This window comes from Leiobunum rupestre, chromosome 6 (genome assembly GCF_980474605.1).
Source record: "Leiobunum rupestre chromosome 6, qqLeiRupe1.1.hap1, whole genome shotgun sequence".
NCBI classification, from domain to species: Eukaryota; Metazoa; Arthropoda; class Arachnida; order Opiliones; family Sclerosomatidae; genus Leiobunum; species Leiobunum rupestre.
Genome location: NC_143389.1, coordinates 33,409,152 through 33,431,035, shown reverse-complemented (window position 1 = coordinate 33,431,035; position 21,884 = coordinate 33,409,152). Strand labels below are relative to the sequence as shown.

General features: G+C 35.1%; 1 protein-coding gene and 1 long non-coding RNA gene across 6 annotated transcripts in view; one reads left to right on the top strand and one right to left on the bottom strand.

The window, feature by feature from the left end:
• The window catches only part of LOC149940642 (potassium voltage-gated channel protein Shaw-like), a 208,664-nt gene that overhangs the window by 132,008 nt on the left and 54,772 nt on the right, over window positions 1–21,884 (bottom strand). The window lies entirely within an intron of this gene.
• On the top strand, window positions 6,046–6,796 carry LOC149940643 (uncharacterized). Its single transcript, XR_016481414.1, has 3 exons — window positions 6,046–6,117; window positions 6,437–6,541; window positions 6,628–6,796. It is a non-coding gene; the product is annotated as an uncharacterized LOC149940643 (long non-coding RNA).

Sequence of the window (21,884 nt, the reverse complement as noted above, 5' to 3'; positions counted from 1 at the left end):
TGGGGGTGGGCTCAAGGGTGTAACCCAAGGGGCCTAAATATTTCATTTTGAGGTGAAATTAATCTACAGATGACTTTTACTAATATTTTAGTAAGTTTAGGGTCGTCTGTAACCACTTTACGAAATAAAAGTATTTCCATAAATGGTAACCGGATCTTGAATCACTGAATATACTACGATACAACTATTAGGCGAGCTAGTATGTATCGTACAGACAGTGGCGGATTAATCAATAGGCGGAGTGGGCTTAAGTCTAGAGGCCCGGAAACTTGCCTAAATGTAGGCGACACCGAGACGAGACTGGAACGAGGTCAGGGTGGGCCTACTAAAGCTCGAGCCTAGCGGCCTGGGTGGTATAGATCGGTTGAATTAAAAAAAAAGTGTGATATGAAACGATATACTACACTTTGATCTTAGTCAAACGAAGTAGAAGTTTATTATAAAATTACAACAAATTACTTTTACAAAAGTATTTTAGAGGTTCAACAAATAAATATTTAAAGGTACGACACATAATTACTCAAACCCTGTACACCAAAGTAGTATTTGTTGTGTAAGTAAAATTTCGCCTTTTTTGGATAAATTTTGGCGTTCGTTATCGTGACAAGATTAAAGACATAATCACGGATGAAAAGAATTCGATTCTGCGAGTATAATGGTCGGTCGCTTTGCTCTCTCTGCCAAGTATTATTTCTAGGATTGCGATGGTACATACTGTACAGGGTGTTTCAGAGATCAGTACAGTAAATTTGAGGTGTTATAAGGGTTGAGTAATGATGTATGACTGTCTTGGTTGCAATTCTCTGTGACGAATTGTAGACGCGCTAGAGTGTTTTAAAGTTTGACCTAAAAAAGCCCGAAACGCCTAAAAAGTAAGCTACCGCACGAACACAAGAACCTAAATTAGGAAAACCGATTTTAGGGGTTTTTCGAAAATTTTATTCTACAAAGTATGAAAAACAAAATCGTGTGCGAAACCGATCTTAGGGGTAATAGGAAAATTTTACTCTACAAAGTATTAAAAACAAGACCAAGACAGTCATCATTACTCAACCCTTATAACACCTCAAATTTACTGTACTGATCACTGAAACACCCTGTGTATCAGTCGGCCGATTTAAGTTGATTATTTGCCATAAACCCCCGATTTTGGCGCGCTGCTTCGGGAAGAGCCCATTCGAACTTCTATTTACACCGAATGATTACCCCACGGCGATGTTGTCACGCGAAAAAAGTACTTAGAACAGATCCTTTTTAATTAAGAGATTGCTACTTCGATATACACGCCCGCGCGGACTTTTGGTATGGAGCCAAATATATAGTCAGCTTTCCATAATCTATTCTACGCGAAAAGTGGGATTGAGGTAAAGCTAGTCTGCGAAACGACTAAGCGTACGAAATTTTAATTTCGTTCTTTGAGATAGAAATAACGGAGCTCACTTTCGTTATTTTTTCCGTGACGAGATTTAGTTGGCAGTGTCTCGAGCAGCGAATGAGAGTGAAACGACGTAACTTTTCACATTCATCGTAGTTTAAATATAACTTCCAAGTTAAAGGGTCCCGGTAACATTTTTTTCTTAGAACGATACTAGGGCGTGTATTAATTATGGGAGGGGAATGAAGCCGGGGTGTTTAGGGTTTATTCTACTTTTAGGCTACTAAGAAAGTCTATCTTTACCATTCTTTCCTGCCTTCAACCCTCATTACACTCACCCTGGCTCGTATTTCTCGCGTAATGAAAACAATTAACGACAGGGGCCCGTTAAGAGAATACGACCCGTTTTATTTACCTGAAAATGTTTCGCGACCCTTTTTTTAGCGTCACCTGGCGTCGATCCGGAGAAAGAATTTTGATTAAATTTTCCGTCTCCGTTCTTTAATAACGCGGGCCTTTTTTGAAATAAAAAAGACCAAACGACCGATAAAAATTTTACGCTTTTATTTTTACCCACAGAGGCGCGAGAGCCCAGGGTCAAAGGTCGACCGCGCGGGGAGAACCTTTTTAATACGCCATTAATTTGAAGTGTTCTTTTTTGTCAGTTTTCTCTCGGATGATTATAGACGATGCTTTCGCGAGGTTCACTTCAGGATATCGATTCTGGTCTTTGTCCGTAGAATGTTCCGACGGGTAAGGTTTCTTATTTTAATTAATTAACCTTTTCGGAAATTTGGTTTATTAATTACCAGGCGCTCAATTGACATCGTGCGCTTTCTACTGGGTTGTATTGTTAGGTTTTCTTCTCGAGCGTCCGCTACAGGCACGCTGAAATCTATGAGCAACAAACACAATACCCCACACAAGGAGAACGCAACCCGTCAAAAGTCGTGGATTTTCTTGTGTACATTTTTCATTGGCTAGATGCTTTAGCGCCTGCTGCCGTCGGAAAGGGGAAATTCGGAAATTGTCTTCCCCCCCGTCCGTAAAACGTTCATCGTAAAGGCTCGTGACGCTCGTCCAATGAAATTCGTACACAACCATTCGTTAGCGTGTTTAAAGGCTAGCTGCGTTCTCCTTGTGTTTGTTGCTCCTAGCTGAAATGAAGTCGAAATTATTGGTACGTGCGGCAAACTAAATCGCTGTTAACTAATAGTTATGTTTATTTATATTCAGAACTACCCTGCCATGATTTTATCAGGCTTATTCGAGGGGCAGGTCACTTCCATTTTTGGTGCGTCTTAATCGTAGTAAAATGATTAAATCAAGGTAATTGTGATTAAAGCTGGGTAATCAAGATTAGAAAATCTAATCACGATTTAATCAATCTAACCACGATTTAAACGATATTTTATCATTCTAATCATGATCTAATCATTTTAATCAGATTTAATAATTTTATTCAGATTTAATCATTTTAATCACGATTTAATAATTTTATTCAGATTTAATCATTTTAATCACGATTTAATCAATATAATCGGTCGAATCGAGATTTGATAATTAAAATCCAAACTAAAGTACGATGATTTAATATTAATTATTAATATTGATGGTTCTATCGCAATTGTGTTTGATTCTCGTTCTAATTTCTAACCACGATTTAATCATACTAATCACGATTTAATCGTTTCAATCAGGATTTAATCATTTTAATCAGATTTTATAATTTAATCATGATTAAATCAGATTTAAACATTCTAATCATGATTAAACGTGATTTAATCAACATAATCGTGATTAAATTGAATTTAATCAAAATAATCACGATTAAATCGGATTTAATCTTTCGAGGGGTGCGTCGTTAATCAAGGAAGTGATCTGCCCCTCGGGGTTATTCAACATTAGCAGGTTGGATTACGGAAGCATTTGAAGTCAAATTTACTTTCCCCAAATTTATCCTCTTTTAATGTTATTGCACAAGAACGCCATTTGGGTTATTTAAGATAGCCTTAACTTTAATTAAATATTTAAATACATTTTGTTATATTATGTTTTTAATAAATTAACCCACCACAGTTATTTTTATTTTTTCACGAACTTCAAACCAGATCAGTTTACATTTTCAGATAACACTAACAAATTTTAATCCGACCAGATAAGGAAATGTAGGTGAGCAGATACTATTAGAAATTAGCTAAACACGATTTTTTCAAAGTTTGTTCCGAATACGAACGACAGATGCCGCCAGCGCGTACGAGTATCAGCGGCCATGTCTGGTGTGTAAAGGAGCGAGGCAAACTTCTCCGATGGGCCGGGTTTTAAACTTTAATCCATGCCGTTATAATTTGACTTCGTCAGATCGATTACGCTGATAACGTAGGCTTAGCTCGCTGCTCTCTGCGGAACCAATCTGATTTCGCGGTTAGCAACTGCAGTTTTGCGCGTTCTACCCAAGTATCGGTACGTCCTTTGATGTTCCGAGGGCTTAGAACACGCCGTTAGTAGAGGGGGGTGGGGGGGGGGGGTTAAATTTGTTATACGGGCCTAATTATTTGGCTCTACTCCATGCGTCGGACTCAATCGTTAGAGAGGTCCCACTCTATCCTCGAGGGGGTTTGTGTGCCCCAATTTTCTCTCTAATTAGAATCTTTTATTGGCTGAAGAGAGTGCGATGAAATCGGCCAATATTCTCTCCTTGATAGGGACGATTCGGTGCCGTCAATTGAATTGTGATTTTTTTAAAAGGCAAATTTGGACATCCCGGGTATAAATTATTCTCTATTTAATATACCGGGTGTTAACTCAAATACGATACAGTGCCAATAACTCCAAATTTATTTAAGCTAGGAATTTGAAAATTAAAAGACACATAGAACGTGCAGGGGGTCTCTTAGCAACGGAAATTTCCAAGACCTTGAACCATGTCTTCAAGGTCAGTTAAAATTTATCTCGAGAACCATTAGAGATACAAAGCTGGTTTCAATTAGAAAAGTGTTTCTCTTCACATTTTAGAGATTAAAAACTTTGATCCTTACTTATTTGACCAATAACAAGTCAAAAGAATTGAGACAAAAACATGAAAATTATGTACCAGAGACCAGGTTGAGGGGCTAATAACTCGAACAATACTCACACTAGATTATAAAAATTTGCTATACATACTCATCTGGTATGTCATCTTTGGAATTTGTAACCTCGGATGACCTTTAACTCATGGTTCAAGGTCAATCAAAGTTTATCTCGAGAGGCAATGGATTTAGAGAAATGGTTCCAATTTGAAAGGTTTTCATCATGGTGTTTTGCATAGGGTAAAAGACATTTAGAATTAATATTTCAAGTTACACCCTTTTTACTCTAGTATGAGTACTTTTCGAGTTAATACATAATTTTCATCACGACCTTCCGGTTTTTGCTTAAATTCCCTAGACTGGTTATTGGTCAAATTAGGCGGCATCAAAGCTATTTAGACCTCAAAAGTTACGGGGAACACTTTTCTATATAATTGAAACAAACTTTTTATCTCTAATGGTTCTCGAGATAAATTTTTAATGACTTTGAAGACATAATTCAAGGTCATGGACATTTCCGTTGTCATTTGTCACCCTGCACGTTCTATGTGTCCTGGAAATTTCAAATTCCTAGCTAAAAGAAATTTGGATTTATTGGCCCTGTATCGTTTTTCATTGACACCCTGTATATTGTGTTAATTTTTCTGAAAGACGATTATGCTCAGAAATTTTTGTGACTTTTAAAGGTCGACTACGTAGTTGTTCGGTTCACTTCGTCTATTCACTGGAAGTTGACTTCCTGCATGGCACCCAAGCTACGCAGCCAGTCAGGTTCCTCCAGTAAATTTATAATCTTGAGTAAGCTAAAGATATATGTAATAATGATTTTTAACGCGAAGGTTTTAGGAGTGTTGTAATCTTGAATTCTTGATATCAACATAAGCCTATCAGAAGGTCCCCATAAGCAAAGATCTAGGCCAAATTTGTGACGATCACATACCCGTTATTAAGAGGTAAGTATTCAAAATCTGCACCTCCTAGTGGCCACATCCTCAACTAGGCATTTCCCCAAATGAACTTCGCGCGTTGCATGATGAATGCGCGGAAGCCGTGCGCGAACGTTTTTAAACTTAGAACCTCGCGGGAGAAATCTACGCCGCCAGCCCTTAACACCGTAGCCAAGGCTTATTCACAATTTTATCGCTTTCAAACTTAAAATTAACACTTATCTTTGCAAAATGATTCATCAGAACGTAAAACTGGCTTTTAGAAATAAGATAACTGGTTTCTGAAGTTCTGAAGGTATTTATTTTTCAAATTTGTGATTTAGACGCGTTTTGTGGCATTTATCAATCTGAGCGTGTCTGCTCTACCACGGCCAACTTTGATTTCGCGCTGCCGCGCTATAGCGGCCATAACAATCGCCGTGTTTTTGCAAAATAAGATTTTTCCCGCCAGGGAGAAGTAGCGCTAGAACTCCTCACACATTTTATCTTTTTATTGCCGCCTTCCAGTGCAATCAGCTGTTATTCTTCAAAGAAAAAGTCGTTTTTTCCCAGGTTTTATATTTTTATTTTATTAACGAAAGAGTAAATTAATATTTTAGTTATATTTAAATTATAATTTAGCTTTGAAATATTTTTAATACTCTATTCATATTCTACGACAATAAAAATAAAAAATGTGTATCTCCGGCTCTGCTCCGGCAGATGTGGTCAACACCTTATCACGGTAATGCGTAATTATGAATAGTATTTTTTATAAAACCAATAATTCAAATATTTTAAATTAGGTAATTATTTACCTACATCTTTAAAATAATGTTGTTGATAATTATTCTTGATATTAAATAGATATATTTTTAGTATAGTTGTAAAGTGAATCTTTGAATAACAAAGTAAATGTTACTGAAGTTTGTATTCTTTTCTAGATATTGGCTTATATACAAGCTCTTTTACTTTTTCATGCTTAGCAGGAATTGTGCGCGTTATGTTATCCATAACCGGAGGGACTATTTTCTGACAGACTATTCCTGCAATTAATTTGGCAGGTTCTGGATCACAACTATAAAATAGTGGACAGAGTTCGTGCTTTGGCAAAATGCATTTCTCAAGTTCATCGTAAACACCTTGAGACCCGCAAATGTTGCACAAAGGTGACTATTCTTGATACAATTAATATGAATGGACGACTTGGATATTTAAGATTTCCTCTATCTTGGTTTTTAATCAAATCCAATAGTGGAGAGCTGTGACATGGCTGGGAAATGTTTACAACGCAGCAGCCACAAAATTCCTTCTTTTGTAATTCCCTCAAAACATACCCAGCTAAGTATGCTTCACAGGCTAATTTTAAAGTAGAACATTGAGTTTCAGGAGTGATCAAAAGGGCATCTAAAATATTTTTATAGTCTTCAGAAATTTGATTGTCGGACAATTTAGAAGGTCTTGTATCACACCAAGGAGATGGCTTTTGTAACTCCCATTTCACCATTAATTTTTCCAACGTATCTCTTCGGTGTCATCTTTGATGGGAGCTTGAGGAAACCATTTTTCCTTGAAAATTGGTAACCTTTAATTAACCTGTAATTTTAGGTTTTGAAGCCAAATTTTTGATTGCAAGTTATTTATGGTGACTTTTATTGAGTTTTTATATTTCTACAATTTCTTTTTCGATTTCATCTTCAGCCACCTCAGAAATATTTTTTCTCCTGAAGAACTTGCACTAGCACTTTCAACATGACTGATAAATATTTTTTTAAATAAAGATACAAACCTGAAATATAATCGTCGCCCTTGAAATGTAGACTACATCTTTACCATTTTCACTCATTTGAAAATCTTTTCATTTAATGATTTTGAACCATAATAACCGAAGATTTTCATTGCTTGGGAACTCGTGAAAAGACAAATCTGTCATATTTTTTGTATTTGAGGTACAAGACGGTATGGTTTCATATTTATATACGTTTTATTATTAATAACAATAAATCAAAAATTACCGAGACGTTTCTAAGCCCGATTTTCAAAAATGGCGCCTTGTATCAATTACGCGTCTCTTTATATGAGATTCTCCCCTCTTTGACTAAAAAACACATTTCCTTTAATTAGTTTAGTTTATCTGGCAATTTTACCCGAACATAATTCTAAAACATGTTATTTTCATTTCATTTATGCCAACGTGTTTTTTCCGAAACAATTATGTTATTACGAGAGAAAACGTTTTTTCCGGATTTAATTCGAGTCCCCCGCCTTTGCCTGTAATAAAATTTACATATTTTGTGAGGAGACGTAGCGCCCTAGCGGGACAATTTTCTTTCGCTTATTTACATGGGATTTGAAAATTTTGTTATGGCCGCTATAGCGCGGCAGCGCGAAATCAAAGTTGGCCGTGGCTCTACGAAGTAAGAGAATATTTTAGATGTAGAAATTTTGAAAACGAAGATGGCGCTACTACCCTATCGTCGTACGTTAATTTTCTTATCTCCAGGACAACGCAGTTAACATGGGCCCCTATGGTAGACCTTTGCTTATGGGGACCTTATGATATTCTTATGATATCAACTATCTCGCAATTAATCTTACAAATGATGCACGAATATGGACGTCAATTGTACACGCATTTACCCAAATTAACCTGAATTTACCCAATGTACAATTGTTTTAATATAATTTATTTTTTAATATTTGAAATTTTTCAAAGAGAAAAGTAGATTTTAAGTAATAAAAAACATTTTTGATTGCCATGGCAAAACTAAAGCCCGTCGAATTTTTTTTCCATAAATTGGCAAAGTCTGAACTTTATTATTATTAAAGGATAATAGTAACTCGCCTGATTTATCGCCTCTGGGTAGCTTAGGCCTAATAACTTCCGGTTATTTAACCTCTAGATACACTTTAAAACCTAGCTAAAGTTGCTATTCCTCTACTATATTTTCTTCTAGAGTTTTAAGTCAGATAATTTTCCGGAAAATTATCGAGGCCGTTTTTCTGGAAAATAGAAAAAAAAAAAGATTTAATTAACCTAATATTGTTCAAATTTAAATTTCGCGGCATTTTCGCTTCATTTTTTCGAATCCAAAAGTAAAACCAAGATTGTATTTATTTATACTCAGGGAGAATGAATATGTCGTGATTATTTTTAGCGTTTCTCCAATTCCACCCGTTGGGCCCCCCGGTATGCTCTTCCTATTTAATAAAATCAAATAATACTGCAATCTCATTGGTTCTTAAAAATTACGTTTTTCGATTAACGCTGCAGCGAGGACGCAAAAAATAAGACCGCCTCCATTTCCCCCCCCCCCCCCTTAGCGTGACGGGGTTAGGGGCTCAACGTGTCCGTCGATAGTCTCGACATATCCATTCTCCCTGAGTATAAATAAATACATTCTTGGTAAAACTAAACCGCTAAACTAGTCTAGAATAAAGACCCTTAAAAAGTAATATATATTTCATTTTTTATTTTTCCGAATTGTGGAAAATTTTCTGCAATTCGGAAAATTATCTCCAGGGAATATTTCCCGAAAATATTTCCTCATTTAATTTTTCCGGAAAATTAGCAAACTCTAGTTTCTTCTAGTCTGTAGTTCAACAAAAATGAGTGGTCATACAGTAATTACTTTTGGTAAAACTCAAAGAAAGGCAAGTGACACGCGTATGTGAAAATTATTCATAAACACTGACCAATACTTTCCAATGTAGGTATTTTTGCCTTACACTTTCGAGCAACACTAGCCGAAACTGTAGAATTAATTATATTAATTAATTTTTATTAAAATAGGCTTGGAATTTAATTTAGCGATGAGTGGGTGTAATCGTGGCCGCCTAAAAATAAGAATAAAAAGCTTTTTATTAGTAAGAAACAAATTTAGCGTTTTATGATCTTTCAACTAGGGTCCTACTCTCTCTCTCTCTCTCTGCGGCTGATCGGGGTGGTACCGGCTGTATTTTAGCCCTTGACACGGAAATGCCCGGGTCGAAAATGTCAAATTGAGCGATGTTTCAAGCCGCCCACGTATCTCGCAACTCCGACGCTTCAACGGTCACCGCCTTAGCATTTGTCGTTACTCGGGTCGCGTCCCGAAGTCGCGTCATGGGTCGCTTTTGAAGTCCGGCAAAGGCCTATACATTAATTGCTACACGAGTGTCGAGTCTCCGTAACCCCCCCCCCCCCCGCCATCAGGTTTCTGGTCTCCAAAATTAATGAGGCCCGACTAATAGTTTTTTTCGAGGGGGACCTTACGCGCCGTTTTACGTGTTTCGACACCCGAGAATATTACACGTGTGACATATAATCGGTACACTTTTATCGTCGAATGTCGCTTTTTGTTCCATTGAAAAGAGGAAGTTAGTCGAGCGCTTAAAGCATCAACGATATACCAATGAAGCGAGGCTTAATACTTTTACGCTATGGACACACAGTGGAACTATATCTCATCAAATTAGTTCCAAATGTTTCTGAGAGAGTAATTTTGGTAAAAATTCCGTCATAAGGTTCTATATAAAATAGAAACTAATTGCAATTTCCGAGTTAAGGCAATATCCCGCGAATGTTTAAAACCTAATACCAAGTCTGACACTAGATGGGGTAAGAACTTCCTCAGGTACGCGATGTATTGACTTCTTAGGATGACTTAAATACATCTTCAACCAGAGGCGAATAAGTAACTGTACGCTCTTGCAACATCAACTTATAAATATCTAATATCTTCTTCTAAAAGAATGAAAGTTAAAATAAATGTTTGGAACATGTTTATAAATGTTGTTGAAAGTTTTGCTCCTAAATTTACACAGTGAGGTGTTTAGCAAGATCTTCTTTGACCCTACTAGTCAATCAAAAGCGGATCCCCTTTTACAAATATTTTCTATAAAATTTTATAGAAAAATATCTGTACAATTTATTATTATATTTTTCGGCACAAAAATCTTTTAGGTTTTTTATGTCAATAGAAAATGTAAAAATTTCTAAAGCATCTATGAAATTTTGTGCAATTTTTCTATATGATTCTAATTAAAGTTCTTTAGAATTTCTTTAGACGTTTTCTGGCCATTTTTCTAGGTGATCCCGATTACAATTCTATATAATTTCTATAGAAATTTTGGTTAATTTTTCCATATGATTTCTATTAGAATTCAATAGAGTTTCTATATAAATTTGATGTCATTCTTCTATATGATTATAGTTACAATTCGACAGAATTTTTATAGAAACGTTGTGTCAATTTTTCTATATGATTCCGTTTACCAATCTATAGAATTTCTTTAGAAATTTTGGGTAGATTTGTCCATATGATTCCTATTAAAATTCAATAGAGTTTCTATATAAATTTGGTGTCATTCTTTTATATGATCTAATTACAATTCAATCGAATTTTTATAGAAACTTAGTGTCAATCTTTTTATAGGATTCCGTTTATCATTCTATAAAATTTCTGTAGAAATTTTGGGTACATTTTTCCTTATGATTCCGTTTCCTACCATCGGAAACTTTTGTTCGGGAATAAATTGGAAATTAGAACTCTGCAGCTGAGGGGATCGATTCAGAAGGTGAAATAAAATTGGAAACCATCTGATTTGCCTTCTTCCTTTTCCAATAGCCTAATTAACGGAGTCATTGGAGCGAGTTTCATCCATACAAATCGGCAACTACCTATTACAGTCACTCTACTTCGCGTAATCCTGTGAAACCTAAGCCCTTTTTTCAGCGCTCTGCCCTTACCCTACCTACGGCTTCGCTAACGCTACACGGTAAATGGATCATTGTGTTCGTCACTATCGTATTGGGTCTCTCATTCCAGGTTCCAAGTACTAGAGATAGAAAACAGAAGGAAGATAATGAAAAAATTGTCCAACCGACTGGGAATAAGCTCGCGCACTTTAAAAAACAAGGTGCCAAAAAAAGGAAAATATAGTTCGGCGCTTAAGTCACCATCAACAACTGAAACCTAACATTTGGCGAGAACATATTTCAATATTAACTTTTTATTTTATTTTTTATTTGTGCAAAACGGTGAAAACAATTAGTATATAAAAATACAATTAATATATTTCTTAATTTTAATTTCATTCTAATTTAATTATTAATTCTCATTTAATATTAACTTAATTCTTAATTTTAATTTATTATTAATTTAATTCCTAATTTTCATTTAATATTAATTTAATTCCTAATTTTCATTAAATATTAAATTAATTTCTAATTTTCGTTTAATATAATTTTATTTAAGATTTTTATTTAATATAATAATGTTATTGCAGATTTTTATTTCATATTAATTTTATTGTAGATTTTTATTTAATTTTAATTTTATTGTAAACTTTTATTCAATATTAATTTTACTGTAGATTTTTATTTAATATTAATTTCATTTTAAATTTAAGTAACCTCCAGACCCACTAGATAGAGGGCTCCATATTCCTAGAAAAGACAGCGACAAAGCGAAGCGTAAAGTTTTCTATATACTACCCCTCTAAGCCCTCCATGGGAGTTAAGTTTGCACATATCCAAGGACCACTGTAGATTTAACAATGATGTCCACCAAGACGAAATTTACGAAATTGGTCCCTTTATCAGAATATAATTCGGCACCGTCTATGACGCGTCCGCTCCACCATCGACTAAATGGAGTGCGTCTTTGGGAACTAGCTGCAGTCGTGTATTTTGGGAAATGAGGGAAAAAAGTCCCGAAATGAAGGTTCGTCCCATTTGCTTTCCTCCGCTTCGAAGTAATGAAATTTGCACTCGCGCCACCGACTCGAGATAGCTCACTTCACTTATTTGTTGAACTTCGAACGATAAATGCGCCACTGAAATTGCGTGTGTTCTAGTAGGCTTAAGGGCAAAGCGTGCGTATATGGTAAGGAAGCGTTATTAAGGGGGACGCTCAAGCGAAAAAGAAAAATTGCGTTTTTGCTCCCTTGATAGGAAAGAAAAAAATATTATTTTTCGTTTGTTTCCCCGTGTGGTGGCTGCCCCGCGGTATTCGAGAGTTTAAGAAAGGATTACCTAGTATTAGTGCGGATAATGTTGATGCTGTTAAGTGACTCTTATTTTTATCTAGAGCGTTTTTAAGTATGCTAGGACTATAAGCATTTAGTCGTTGACTCGTTTATCTCAAAACGTTGCTATGAAAACTTTAAAACTCCATTGAGGCTTTATGGAAGTCTATTAGCTAATAGAGTATTCTCTATTTCTAAAGGGAAACGTTGAAATTCTAAACGCTTGCTCTAGATAATACCGGGAACGTATTTAGGTTACTAAGAACGTACTTGATAATATATTGATTGTATTTAAATTTATTAGATCGATAAATTAAGTTATATCAACGTTAATAAATCTAAAAAAATAGCTAAATCAAACTTTTCCGTATAAAATGTACACGTTTTGTCGAAAGATAGACGAAAATGTTCTTACATCCGTTACTAAATGTAAGTATATAATTCCAGCATAGTTTCTGAGTTACCTAAATATTGTCTTGTTTATACGTAATTTATTCTAAGAATTTAATTGCTCTAATGTTATTCGGCCAAAAACCTGTTAAGAAATAAAATACCCAAAGTTATTCTGTAAAGGCATTATAAGTCGCTAGATGACTTGGGCCTATCCCGAGAGTTTTAAGGTCTGACGTAAATAATGATCTTATCTATTTTAATTTAAGTTTGAGTAATTTAAATTAACCGAAAAGACTTGAAATGTTGAAAGCCCGAATATTTGAAATGTCAAGAATCCGTTGGTGGTTCTTGAATTTATCCGCGAGGAGTAGACTCTTAGCAAGTTAGCAAGATCACTGTGTAGATTCTGTGTTAAATGTTATCGACTCCTAATTTTAATTCAAAATGTAACTTTATGATTCAAAACAAAACTTGCAGAGTGATCTCATCAGTCGGGCTGAAATATACAAAAAAACGCGAAAAACGCAATCACACCCAGATTCGTAGATAACCGGACTATAAACAATTACTTCGCTTACGCTATTTATAATAAATATCTAATCGCATTTTTAAAACTCGGTGCGTGTGTCCTTTCAGTCTACATCTTTCGAAAACATTTGAATAGACTCTTCGAATGACTAACGTGATATTGATTAAAATCCCTTCCTTTCCTCATAAACGTGTAAAATAATTCATGGGCATCGTCCCAAAACTTTGTACAAGTAAGTCGTAGAGACATTCGCTTGTCAATACGTCCTGGACAAAGTTTCTTTTGATTTAAAATTCGGAGTTAGGAGATTAGCCAGGTCAGCCGGCGCTGTACGTTTTCGACAGTCAAAATGAACTTGGCTGTCAGACTTCGTTTCAGTCAAAGGACAACGCGACCAAATACGTTTTCCACCGCATTTGTAGGACGCTGTTGGAAGAGTTGGCAGCTGTCCTCAGTATGGTGGTGGTCAAAAGAAAAAAAACCTATTGTCTGCGGGTGAAACTTCCGATCTCGGAAATTGGCTTCAGTGTGTATGAGGGTTGAGGAATTCTTAAAACAATCTTTCCCCGAAAAGGAAAACAGGTTTCAACGGTGTCTGGGTCACTATGTTTTCGCAGCAGACTGTTAAGGTTAAACCGATTTCGTATCGTATTAAAGCCAACCTACAGAGTAGACGTTGGGAAGAATGTAGTCTTCGATCGTAGAACGTTTAGTGCCATCTGTTGCGCTATTTTTTAATTAAATGCGGGGGAAAATAGTAGACGACCTTTGTAATTTCGCCTTTTAGCGACCAAAATCTACAGCTGTTGGATTTTGATTGAGCAGACGACAATCCCGAATGCAATTTAAAACTTACTTAGTAGGATGCCCCATTGCTGACTGAAAGATGGAATATGAAGCCATTAATTTGAAACATAGCAAAATATGAACACTTTCGGCCCTGAAGTAAGCAAATAACTTTATCCCCTATACTGTATCTTCGAACCTGATGGAAAATTAACCGGGTAGTCTGGGAATTTGGGGCAGACTATTTAGTGAAGTCCTCTTACGTTATTTTAATCTAATTCTGTCCTCGTGAATAGTGATGGTTGCTGTAATAAACTCGTGGTGAATGTTTTTCCCCTGTTCTGGTAGTATAACAGTGTACCCTTTTTATTTTAAATTAAACTACTAGCTTGCCACACCTATAGAGACTATGACTATAACCACATCCGATTACTCCTCTTCATTCTGGCTTTTAAGGATGAGTAGAAAGTGTTGCTATGGGTCAATAGATCTTACTTAGGAGCAACAAACACAGCACCCCACACAAGGAGAACGCAACCCGTCAAAAGTCGTATATTTTCTCGCGTACATTTTTCATTGGTTAGACGCTTTAGCGCCTGCTGCCGTCGGAAGGGGAAAATTCGGAAATTGTCTTCCCCCTTTCCGTAAAACGTTCAGCGTAAAGGTTCGCCCACTGAAATTTGTACACAACATTGCGTTAGCGTGATTAAAGGCTAGCTGCGTTCTCCTTGTGTTTGTTGCTCCTAGGTGTTGTGATGAAGGGTAAATCTCAGTATACCGGAAAGCTAGGCAAGCAGTTTTATTCCAGGTAGGAAGTGAACACTTTTAGTACAAACAACAGGCGGTAAGGTATTCCCTTAACATTATATACTGCAATAGAGGTATGCTTTTCGTTTTCACCGCGTCCCAGAGGTCTAATACAATTCTGTATTAGGCCGTAGGACTGTGGGTTTGAATATACCTTTTACTTTTTATAAATGTAGAATAGTTTGTCCCACGTGTGAAATATCCTTGGTTTTTATGTACCCAACCGCCACCACCGTCACTTTTTGATGGCGTTTTTTGACGCTTTTACGCAGTTTGTCTTCGAAGTTTTGGGGACAGTAACGCGGTAAACTATTATCATGGAAGGGTGCAATTTATTACGTAAGTAGTAACTGGATATTTATGCGTTTTCGGTAATGATCCTAGAAAAAAAATATTTAACGTTTCCTAGAAATGTTCTTTTTATGAAAATATATTTCTATTTATGAACATAGGTAACGTAATAACCATAATTTGTATTACATTAGGGGAAATGTGGTTACACACTGACGCCAAATTATCACATTTGCACCACCCAGTTGCGGTTTTGCGAAAGTATACTAGCAACCACTGTAATGGTTATAATATCATCAAACGCTAAGAGAAAATTGAAACGCTTTCAAAATGAAAACTAAATCACGATGAATATTTAATGGGAGCATATAATTAATTATTAAAAACACTTAAACTCGTTTCGTGTTGAGTTTATCGTTATCAAGCTTCATTTTACGAGTATGATTATTGGATTAAGAGCACGGTGGAACAGATGAATTAACCGAAAGATTTTAGATTATTCATAAAAATTTCGGTTATGGATATTATTCGCGGTTATAAAACGATTTAATATGAAAAAAATAGATTTTTATTCCAATAATTTTCAGTTATGGATAAAAACAAATAAAACGGATATTTCTTATCCAAACCCAGAGCTCTAATCATATTGGATAAATATTGAATTTGGATAACAAAAACCACGGGTACAATAAAGCTTAAAACTCAGTTTAAGTCGTAAACTATGATTATCTTTTATGGAAATTATTTAGCCTACTCGTTAACTGGCTTAATCTGTTTAATGCTGTTCATATTTATGGATTGATATTATTAGTGTAAAGAATAAATGATATTGGCGCATCTCGGGGAAGAATTAAAGTTTAACGAATTAGCTTGGTAGTTGCTGAAGTATATAAAATATCTTCTACGAGATAAGTATCCATCCAGGCCATTGAAATAGAACATATACCTTCACAGGCTAGAGGCAGTTTCCAATGGACATGAATTTCCTGCCAAATCGTGGATGCATAAATTGCTTCACTACTGAGCTTCTAAATGTATATAATTACACTGGATATTTACTTATTTATAAACGATAATTTAACTATCTAATTTTTTAAAAAGTCACTGCATGATTAATTTTCATTTAAAAAATTATCAAGCCATGTTTCAAGCGAATAAAATTAACACTTTAGAGAAATGAATACTTTAATCGTAAACTATAGCTTACGATTAAATTAAACTGTAATGCAGTCAGTGTTACATAATATCAGAAGTATGTAATATATGTTAAATACTATCAGAAGTATGTAATATATGTTAAATAATATCAGAAGTATGTAATATATGTTAAATAATATCAGTAGTATGTAATATACGTTAAATAATATCGGAAGTATGTAATATATGTTAAATAATATCGGAAATATGTAATATATGTTAAATAATATCGGAAGTATGTAATATATGTTAAATAATATCGGAAGTATGTAATATATGTTAAATAATATCAGAAGTATGTAATATATGTTAAATAATATCGGAATTATGTAATATATGTTAAATAATATCAGAAGTATGTAATATATGTTAAATAATATCAGAAGTATTTAATATATGTTAAATAATATCAGAAGTATGTAATATATGTTAAATAATACCAGAAGTATGTAATATATGTTAAAAAATATCATAATTATGTAATATATGTTAAATAATATAGGAAATATGTAATATACGTTAAATAATATCAGAAGTATGTAATATATGTTAAATAATATCAGAAGTATGTAATATATGTTAAATAATACCAGAAGTATGTAATATATGTTAAATAATACCAGAAGTATGTAATATATGTTAAATAATATCAGAAGTATGTAATATATGTTAAATAATATCAGAAGTATGTAATATATGTTAAATAATATCAGAAGTATGTAATATACGTTAAATAATATCAGAAGTATGTAATATATACATACATATATATACATACTTCTGGTATTATGTAACACTGACTGCATCACAGCCTAAACTTCACCACGTGTATTACTCTGGTTAGCAATGTAAAGTGCAAATTATTATATTGCCTAGGGATAATCAGCGGCGACCATCGAAGTTACATGTACATGTTTCAAGCGAAAAACCCTAGTAACCATGAGAGAAGGATACACTTCTGGTAATACAATCTGGTTTCCTAAGTATCTCAAAATCTATTGTCGAAGTAAGTTAAATATATTTATACATGTATATGTCTTGTAGTTGTTACAGATTTATACATCTCAGGAGAAATGGGACGAGTAGTTTTACGGCGTTAGAGTTGCAGCGAAGCTTCCCTGTCGCGCAACAAACGGGGAGGAGGCAGTAGCCGCTATGCGGGAAAGATAGCCTCCGAGAGCTAGCGGGACCACTACCCGAAATCCGTGAAGCTATTTTGTACTGGATCAAAAAGACTATGGAATCGATCCCCACCAACGGCGGTACGCGCCTTCCAAGTGGCCATCCTCCGCATTCAACCTTCAACCGTTCCTAGTATCACAAGTCTAAAAGAAGTATCCACCGGTTTATACTGATAATGTTCTTCATTCGAAACGTCTACCTTCGCGGGCTCCCGCTGATTTTCGAAATACATTACGTGTAATGATTTTCTAACACTATAACCAGGAAACTGATTATTCTCATAGAAATGGGCGTGGTTTACAGCGGAGGTTGTGCTGGCTACTTTCTAAGTTTAATTCGGCTTCTAGTTAAAACTAAGCCTGGTTTCGAATAGAGGTTCACTTACACTATTTTATTATTTTTTAAGCATCTACATACGTGGTTTTATGCGGAACTAGACCAATATTTCGATGAACATAATAAATTCTCCTAAATCTTCAGTGTGACACCCGACCGTGAAAAAAGTAAAAAATTACGCAAACTAAGAGAAATTCGAAAAAACGTTTTACTTGTTTTGACTAGTAATTAGCACCCCATGATATCGGCATCGGCTGCCACCCATGCTAGCTACGCCCCTGCGTATAGTTTCCTGTTATTACAGAGGTAAAATGTGTTTTATAAACAATCAAATATCCTTACGCAGTTGAATTTTTACATTTTAAATCTTCTAAGATGTAAATTTTGTATGGATACTTTACACGTAATAATTGAGCCTGAGAAGGTTGAATTTTTATATCCTGTATGGATACTTTACACGTAATAATTGAGCCTGAGAAGGTTTAATTTTTATATCCTATATGGATACTTCACACGTAATAATTGAGCCTGAGAGGGTTTAATTTTTATATCCTGTATGGATACTTCACACGTAATAATTGAGCCTGAGAGGTTTTAATTTTTATATCCTTTATGGATACTTCACACGTAATAATTGAGCCTGAGAAGGTTTAATTTTTATATCCTGTATGGATACTTGACACGTAAGAGATATGTAATAAACCTCTGTTTGTATCGATTGTGTTTAGGAATATGGTTGCTATAGGGAATTTAAAAAGCTTTTAAGGTTTTGGTTTCCGTAGTGGTTTTCCGTGTCGTCATTTAAAGGTCTTTGACCGTTAATTTAAAATGGGAATTTCTTGTTGTTGTAGTTCGAACATTTAATGACAAATTTTTTGTATCAGCTTGAGAGGGATCTGTTGTCATTAAGCGTGTTTACGGTAAATGCAAATTTTTCTATTTCAATCTTATAAGTCGAGCGAGTGAAGAGTAGTGCTGGGAATTGTTTATTCATTATCCACAAATTTTCCGATTTATTTAAAAAACGTTGTTAAAAAGAATATCATTTTAACTTATTTAATTATATTTTTTACGCAACCAAGCATTTATTTGAATAAAAGTGGCATTTATTTAAATAATTGTTTGTTTATTTAAATAATAGGCTTATTCACTTTCGATTATTTAAACATTTTACAATTTTTATTAAACTATTGGTTATTTAAATAAATATTATTTAAATATCGCCGAGCTTATTTTATTCATGGATAAAAAATAATAGAAATCCGAGCACTAGTGAAGAGTATATTTTTGAATTCGTGTGTCTAACGCTATATTTCTTAAAAAAAATATTTTAAATTTTAGCATTACATTAATCGATATGTTTTTCTTTGTATTTTATATTTGATGTAATTCTGTAACATTCCATTTTAAAATACTTAAATAAAACTTCTATAATATTTGGTTTAAATATTAAACAATTTCTTTGAAATTTAATTAAATTTCTTCGTCGATTGACTAAGATCAAAGTGTAGGATATCTTTTCGCATCTACTAAATTCTAGTATTTCATTTGATCGAGATGTCGGCCGTTGCTCGAAAGAAGCTCAAACCTAATCACACGAGCAATTTCTGGTTCGCAAACCGAAAAGTTGACGTGAATTCGTGCGATAACTGGTAAAGAAAATTACCCGTAATTGTTGAAAAGAATCTTCTTCTACAACAAAATATTTCAATTTAATTAACCTATGTGGTATTTTATATTCATTAAGATTGGTTCAAACAAAAGGTTGTGTACAAAAATTATTCGATTTAAATATTTCGGTCTCAAAAACCGGCCGTCCTTTAAAACTTGACAAGCAAAAGCATTTATGAAAATTGATATTTCCCCATATTCGCCAGGAGCAACTTGGTTTGTGGATCGTATTGGGCAAAATGTGTAGTGTGAATAGGTCTGTAGTGGAGATCCCTCTGGAATTGCTACTCTGTGGAATATCTCGGGTATCTGGGCTGGAGAACAGGCGGGCATTGTAGCTCTCTCTTAGAGCGCGTGGGAAACGCCATCTATTGGGGGAAAATGGGCGAAACGCATCCTCGATTGAGCCTCTCATTTTTCCTTTTAACACGAACTACAAGATTCTCGGGCCGCGTCTCTTCTTCCTTTTCAAAAGTTTAATCGGGGTTTCTTCTAAAAGCCCACCCCCTCCCCCTCTATTTTAAGGCTTATTCGCACGAACCGACATTTTGGTCAACATACAGTGGCGTCACCCAAAATGTTTTGGTCAAGTATTCCTTACCTTAATTCCTAAAGTTAGCAAAATCATACTCAACATTTTTTCTCTACTAAATTTTAGTAGAATTTTTATGAATTTAAAAGTTTACACCTAAACATTTTCGTTAATTATTTTCAATGTTTTGAACTGCCTTTGTAGGATTTGTCGGTCACTGGTAAATTTGCAAGGTGGTAAATGGCATAGTTGGCCTACCTCCTGGCGCGACCTGCACCGCAATTTAACGGAGTTCGTAACCCGGCCACCTGAATTAATAGCTTTAAAAGTCGCTTGATGACTTACGCCTAAGGTGGTGCCTCGGGTTTAAGCCTAGCTGATTATTATTTATTTATTCCGCGTGTGAAACACGAGCTTTTCTTGGCCGGTTTCTAAGACCAAATCTTAACTTCAAATGTTTAAATTGAAATATTTTCAAACATATCTTTTTCATTACGAGAAACTTAATGGTGATATAATAATTATTAAATACCTTTATTAATCAAAATTTACGTATTTTGGATTAGTAGATGTGTTTATTTTAAGATTAAGAGTAATTTTCTTCGGCGGTTAACGCGCGAACTCTCGAGCGTGTGAACAACTCCGCTCAACATCCAAGTTGGGCAAAAAAGGTGGCTCGTGTGAATGGGCCTTTAGCTCCGGTCTCGCTTCTATGGATAGAGGAATCGCTTCCACGCGTCCCGCTCGAAGGAGGCTCGTCTTTTCGGTAAACAGCCCGGGTACCTCGACGTTGCGTATCGCTGTGTTTGCGGGCCACCCGAATCTTCAGTCAACTTAAACGATATTGTCTGGGTTTTCCCAAATTTCCCTTAAGCGGACGCTTCGATTACGCTAATGGACCCGAGTCGCTCCCCAAAGAAGAAATTGACACTCGCTATTCACGGTCCACCGTATTTTCCAACAACTGTACCCGCATATTTTCATACTTGAAATTCTATATTGAATTAATGCTCGATTCTGCTTGAGTAAGTATCCTTTTCTTCTTCCAGGTGCAAAAACTAGGACTGTTTCTATAGCAACCCAATACCGGAGCAAAGTGACTTGTTTATAATTTGACTGGACAATAGGGAAAAACAAATCCACAAAGACTACTACAATTACGGACTGTCTTCCAATAAAGGGTCAAAATAAGACAAACTGAAGTTATTATGTTATTTATGATTTTTGAACGGTCACGTTTTTAGGACATTTACGCTTTTAGAACGGTCACGCTTTTAGGACATTTACGCTTTTAGAACGGTCACGCTTTTAGGACATTTACGCTTTTAGAACATTTACGCTTTTAGAACGGTCACACTTTTAGGACATTTACGCTTTTAGAACATTTACGCTTTTAGAACGGTCACGCTTTTATGACATTTACGCTTTTAGAACGGTCACGTTTATTATTTGGATAGTTTCGAAGAATACATTTCAGTGAAACAAGCTTAAATAGTATCTGATTTCCAAACATCGCCGTGGATGGCACAAAAGAAATAAATACTGAATTCACTACTTTGAAATGATTAACTGCGAAAAAGGTATTTTACAGTATTATTCGACTTAATTAAAAATCACGAGCTGTGTATTCTCCCGTCTTTATAAAGGATGAAAAAGAAGCTGGTTTGTGTCCAACGACCAAGATAGCTCCGATTTTTAATTAAGACTTCTTCGGCGTACAAAATCGGGGAGGGGTGGAACTTTTAAGCGAATTCTTCGAGCAAGTTGGAAGCTGAGG